Here is a 6,528-nt window from a genome sequence, read left to right as displayed (position 1 = left end):
CACAGCAGGGGACATGACATTCAGGATTCTAGGAGCTGTAACAGACACGTCTTCTCTCTTTCATGAAGTGACAGGGCCGACCAGCTGTCAAGGGCTGAGTTTTGCCAGCAGGCTGGGCTCCCACTGCTGGCTATCGAGGAGCACCTGGGTCATAAAGGTAGCAGGGGACAGCTACCTTCCTCCCAAATCCATCAGCGACGATTGCCTTTGAGGTCAGATCATTTGCACACTGACTTGCCATGTAAACAAAACTTTTAAAATGCATTTTTTTTGTTACTCTGAATAACATCGACGTTTTATAAGCATGTCTATTATATGCTATGAGCACACATGTCTCACTGAGATAACATTATAAGGAAATAATGTTTTTTTAAAGTATTTGGAATTATGACTGATAAATAAATCTATACATTTAAGAAATATGTCACCCAGCAGGCGTGGCTCAGGACCTATGAACCAGGAGGTCACTGTTTCAATTCCCATCAGGGCACATGCCCAGGTTGTGGGCTTGACCCCCAGTCGGGGGCGTGCAGGCTGCAGTCGATCAATAATTCTCATCGATATTTCTCTCTCTCTCCACCTCTCCCTTCCTCCCTCTAAAATCAATAAAAACATATTTCAAAAAAGAAATATGTGACCTACATTTTTTAAGGAGGCCGTATGTACATTTTTTCTAGACCCCTTTTAATTTCACAGGACATACAAATACATAGGCTTTTATCAAAAGTGGATCTTTTGGAAAATCACATGTAAATTAGGTAGTGTGCTGCATCATTAAATATTTTGGCAAAAACGACGTCTGTTTTATCCCTTTAAACCTCTCTATAAAGAAGCCGCAGAGCGGTGGGTTTTGAAATCAGGATAAAAATTTTATTTAAGCCCGAACGGGAGATGGTGACACAGTCGAGGATTTGTTACGAGTCTGGGCCGTAACGTATCTTCATCAACCAACTTGAGCTGTGGCCAAGTTTTTGTTATCAAGACACATCGATTGCTTGCCTCCTGCACGTGCCCCAACGGGGGGCCGGGGATTGAACCTGCAGCCCAGGTACATGCTCTTGACCGGGAATCGAACCCGAGACCCTTTCGCTGTGCGGGGTGATGCTCTAACCTTTGAGCAGCACCATTGGCCACGGCCAGGCTCTGTTTTATTTTTTTTTCAAGGAGGTTTCAGATACAAGGTGCAAACAATGTGGTCATTACATAAGATACTTCTGACTTAAATAATGGACGTAATAATGGACGTTCAGCTCTCTCTGGTTTTCTTTCGGTTCCCATTAAACCTTCCCCATTTCCCTGTGGTCGCGGGAAGAGCCGGGCTCTGGGTTCCTGGAATTGCTTTCAAAGAGGAGGCCTGCGTTTCTCTTGCCTGGGGAGAAGCGGTGGACATGCCCTGGCTGGTGGGGTTCAGTGGTCAGAGCATCGCCCCGCCCTGGACCAAAGGGTCTCGGGTTCGATTCCTGGTCAAGACCACACACCTGGGTTGCAGGTTTGGTCCCAGCCTCAGCTGGGGCTCCTGTGGGAGGTGACCCATCAAGCATGCCTCTCTCACATCCATGTTTCTCTCTCTCTCGCTCCCTCTCTCCCTTCCACGCTTTCTAAAAATGGATGGAAAAAAATATCCTTGGGCCTAACAAAAATAAGAAAAAATGGAATTTCAGTTCAGCTCCAGCCTTTGTCAAAAGGATACAGCGTTGTTTGCATCCAATTGCTGTTTGGAAAAAAAAAAAAATGCACACACACACAAAAAAAGGCCTGTGCCTAATTCTGCATAATTGTACTGATGAGCTGGCTAGAGCATTGATGACGGTCCCGTGAGAGGCAGAATTTTGGGAGCCAGGGGGGTTGGGGATGTTTATTTCTACGCCCGGAGACAAAAATACTTGCTCTCTTGGTGTCATTTTTCTTTTTGTGGGGGGAAGAAAAAAAAAACAACCCACGAACAACAAAACACACAACTAAAACCCAGAAGCTGATCTGGCTGGTGTGGCTCAGTGGTTGAGCGTCAACCTAGGATCCAGGAGGTCGGGGTTCGATTCCCGGTCAGGGCACAGGCCCAGGTTGTGGGCTCGATCCCCAGCAGGGGGTGTGCAGGAGGCAGTCGATCCATGACTCTCATCATTGACGTTTCTCTCTCTCTCTCACTCTCCCTTCCTCTCTCTGAAATCAATAAAAATGTATCTTTTTAAAAAAATGAAACTGTATTAGGGTCCTGTTGCTACTGTAACAAATGACCACAAGCCAGGTGGCTTAAAACCACAAATGTATACTTTGTCTCCATCCTGGAGACCAGATGTCTGAGATCCGGGGGTCCCAGGGCCGAGCTCCCTCCAGAGGCTCCAGGGAGGGTCCTTCCTGCCTCTCCCAGCTCCTGGGCCTCCAGGCGTCCCCGGGCTGGTGGCCGACTCCCTCCCGTCTCCGCCTCCGTCTCCACGCGGCTTCGTCTCTGTGTCCGTGTCTCCGCTTCTGTCTCTTCCAAGGACCGCATCTCAGGGCCTTCACGTCACCCCATCTGCAAACACCGTGTTTCCAGATAAGGCCCCTTCCCGAGGTCCTGGGAGGTCAGATTGCATCATATCTTCGTGTGGGGACACAATCAACCCACAGCAGCCACCAAACATTTCCTGGCCTGACGGTTCCCTCCCAGTTAGCTCCGTATCGTCCACAGCCTCTGCTGTTTATGTAAAGCCAGGAATTGCCTAATTGTTGCTGAGTAAAGGAACTTGACTCCTTTTTAATTTTTTTGGTAGTTTCTTTTTTTAAAATTTATCTTTATTGTTGAAAGTATTACCGATGTTCCCATTTCTGACCCGTCCACCCAGCACCCACGCTCCCCAGGCCTTCCCCACACTATTGTCTGTGTCCGTAGGTTGTGCACAGATGCATATAAGTTCTTTGCTTAATCTCTCCCTTCCCTCGTCCCACCTTCCCTCTGAGATCCCTCCGTCTGCTCCATGCTTCTGTGTCTCTGGACCTATTTTATTGGTCAGTTTATTTTATTCATTAGACTCTACATATAAGTGAGACCATGGGGATACTTGCCTTTCTCTGATGGGCTTATTTCACTCAGTATAACACTCTCCAGGTCCCTCCCTGCTGCCCCAAAGGATAAGAGACCCACCTTTTTCAGAGCTGCATACTATTCCGATGGAAAGAAAAATCATGAAATTAAGAAACAGAGACCCCTTCGTAGTCACTCAAAACTGAAACCCACCTGAATCTAAACCTGGTCCTGGTGGCCCAACCCCGGACCACACTCTTGCCTTCGCCGTCTCCATCGACGACACCCCAAGCCACTCCGGACAAAGACCTCAGCCTCACGGCCGCCTCCGTTTGCTCCATCGGCCGTGTGCGTCCCGATTTCCCTCCGTGGAATTGATCAGCGGCTCATTTTCAGAGCCTGCTCTGGGCTCCCCACCAGCCCGAGACCCCATCCGGTTGGATTCAGGCTGTCGAACCAGAACCCCAGCTGGGCCATTTGCCCCAGAAATGAAATCTCTCCAGATCCCTGAGGCTGGCACGGGCTGGGGGGCGGGCGGAGTGTCTCTTTGAAGGCTCAGGATCTTGCAAGTAGCAAAAGCAGAGACTTACACTGAGGCGTGTTTGAGGATCTTGCACGGACCCAGCGCCTGGTCTTGCTTTGCTGGAAGAAGCCCTGTGGGCCGGGAGCGTCCTGAGCCCGGGGTTGGCACCCTTTTATCTTTGCACCCACACCCACAGGGAGCCCAGCCACGGAGAGGGCGTGCCGGCCTCCCCAGCCCGGCTTGCCCATTGGTGCCCGCCTGCCTGTCTGCCGTGCCATCCGCAGGGTTGGCCGTCGAGGCTCAGGGAGGCTGGCCCGGGACGGGCCTGGTGCACTCACTTGTCTCACGGGTCCCTGGCTGGCTCTGGCTTTTGGAGCCTGAGCAACAAGCCCTTTGAATGCTGGCAACGGGGCTGCCGTTTGGTTCACACTTTCCACTTGGAGGCATCCTACCCGCCTCCCTCCCTCGCTGGGAAAGAAGTCAACACCACCGACGGACAGACAGACGGGCGGGCGGGGTGACTCATCTCCGGAGTCCCTTGGCTGCGGGGACCCCTTGAGGTCCCTTCCTCCGCACGGGAGCGATGGGAAATCCGTGGGGGCTCTTCTGGGTGCCGTTCCTGTGTTTCCTGATCCACGCCCGAGGTAAGAGAGGCTGCGGGCTCACAGAGGGGCGTGCGGGTGTCGTCTTTTCTCCCCGGTTGCTTTGAAATCTCGTTGCAAAGCAGCCAGGTCCAGGGAGGGGACCAGAAATGACAGCTGGGAGGGGACAGGGCAGGGATGTCTACGTGAAGCGGGGTTGGGGGGGGTCCCCAAAGTGAAACTAAACGCGTGCAGCCGGTGGGCTGAGCTACCCACGGTGCTCGAGCCGACGCTGTTCTTGGGGTTTTGCATCAGGGCGTGTCTCGGGGCTCTGGAAAGAACAGGGCGCGTTTTGGGGGTTTCTAAATCCCCCCCTGGCTGATTGATTTCGAGATGGTCTGCGGACGGGGGAAATGCTCCTGAGACATTGGTGCTGAGGGCCCCAGGCTGGCTCGTCCGCCCCTCAGGATTTTAAAAAACTTTTCATCCGTGGCTTCCTTCCTGGAGGTCGATTTAAAACATCTGAGTCGTGTGCGCCCCGGATGGCGGGGTGTCTTGTCTCCCCCAATCCAACCCCCCCCCCGGATGATAATAGGATTTGGGGCTGTTTGGGGAGGGCGGGGGCCTTGTTTAGGGACCATCAGGGACCCTAAGCTTTTTTAGGATTTACGTTTTTTTTTTAGGATTTAAACAGCCGTGCTCGTGTGAATGTCTGAATTCCAGGGGGAGGCCTAAGGCTGGAACTTGGGGCGGGAACCGTGCTGGGTTAGGAACTGATGGCGTCCAGACGTTGGGCGTGATCGAGCATTTCCTGTTTGTCCTGTTTGCTGCGTCTGGAAGGATACGAGCTGGTTGTTTAGGGACAGGGGCTGGGATCGGGACCCCGGTGCACAGGCCCCCGGACCCCCACCGAGACCCTCCTGTAAGCCCTGTCGTCCGGGGACCATCCCCAGGGTGCACACAGCCCTGCAACCCACTCAGGAGCTTCCCTTCGCAGCCAATGCCACTCCCCAAATTTGCAGAAACAGGAGGGGGCAGATTTCGGATTCACCCAGAGGAGGCCCAGCTGCAAGCCCAGCTCCCCCGAAAAGCAGGTCCCGGAGTTTTTGGGGGTTTTTTTTTGTTTTTTTTTTTTTTCCTCTCGCAGCTGTGAGAACCGTGGGCTGAGTGTATTTCCCACGTGCGGCTGGGCTTCCACGGTGCAAAGTGTGCTCCGCCCTCCAGCGGGCCCCTCTGGCAGCCGAGCCCGGGAGAATTTTAGGGGATGTTTGTTAAATCCGGGGACAGCGGGGGAGCCAGGACGGGTTTAGGACGGAAGTGTCAGCAGGAGAGGGGCTGGGTGGGGAAATGAGCGTGGGCTGGGCTGCTTGGGCTCCCTGAGGAGTCGGAGAAAAGGGGGCCTCGGGGGCAGGTTCAGGACATTGGCCCAGGGCAAGCTACCACTGTCCATTGCACCCCCCATGGGGTCCCTTAGAGTTTAGGGGATGCCAGCCTGTGAGGGAATATGTGGGGGTGCCAGGGGCGTGCTCCTGGGAGGCCGAGCATGTGCTGGGACCTTTATTTTGAGGGTTTTCAAGGCTGGGCCTTTAGGGGAGGTATTAAGGCAGGATCTCAATAGAATATTCACCAGCTTTATGCTGAGGCACCCAAATGAGATTTATGCCTTTAATTCCATCTGTTCTTTCTTTTTGTTATTGTTAATCTCCCCCCGCACCAGCCCACGGCCCCCGCCGAGGGTATTTTTTTCTGTTGATTCTTAGAGAGACCGGAAGGGAAGGAGAGAGAGAGAGAGAGAAACACGCATGGATGTGACAGAGAAACATCGGTTTGGTCGCCTCCTGCACGCACCCCGACCAGGCCGGGAGTGGAACCTGCAACCCAGGCACGTGTCCTCGACCGGGAATCGAACCCGTGACCCTTCGGTGAGCCGCCTAACGTTAGCTCTAGCCCCTGAGCAACACCGGCCAGGTCGATGAGCCTGTTTCTAATTCTGCTGTTTTGCTCCTGGGCCGTCCAGCCAGCATCCTTGGGCCGAACCCGCGGGCGGGTGTGAAGTCAGCGCCCCCGAATTATGTCCATTTAACCTGCACATTGTCGCCTGGCCCGTCTGAGAGGCTGAAGGTGCCCAGTTATTTAGGGCAAGGATTCCCAAGGCTTGTTGTGCGCGGGACTCACCTGGGCGGGAGCTGGTTGAAGGGCCCCAGGCCGGGCCCCACACCTTGAGAACCTCACTGAGGAGGTGGGTGGGGCCCCCGGGGAGCTGGGAACCCGGCGTTTGCAGAAACACCCTGGGCGAGATTCTGAGAGATGATATGGGAGCGAGCGTCCCGCCGTCTGGTTGAAGCTTAGCTGAGCCTCGTGGGTTCCAGACACGGGAGCCGGGGTCGGGGGGACAGGGGGACGTGGTGACTGGAACCCATTCA

The sequence above is a fragment of the Miniopterus natalensis genome, chromosome X (assembly GCF_054644295.1).
Source record: "Miniopterus natalensis isolate mMinNat1 chromosome X, mMinNat1.hap1, whole genome shotgun sequence".
Classification (NCBI taxonomy): Eukaryota; Metazoa; Chordata; class Mammalia; order Chiroptera; family Miniopteridae; genus Miniopterus; species Miniopterus natalensis.
Note: the sequence above shows the minus strand (reverse complement) of the source record.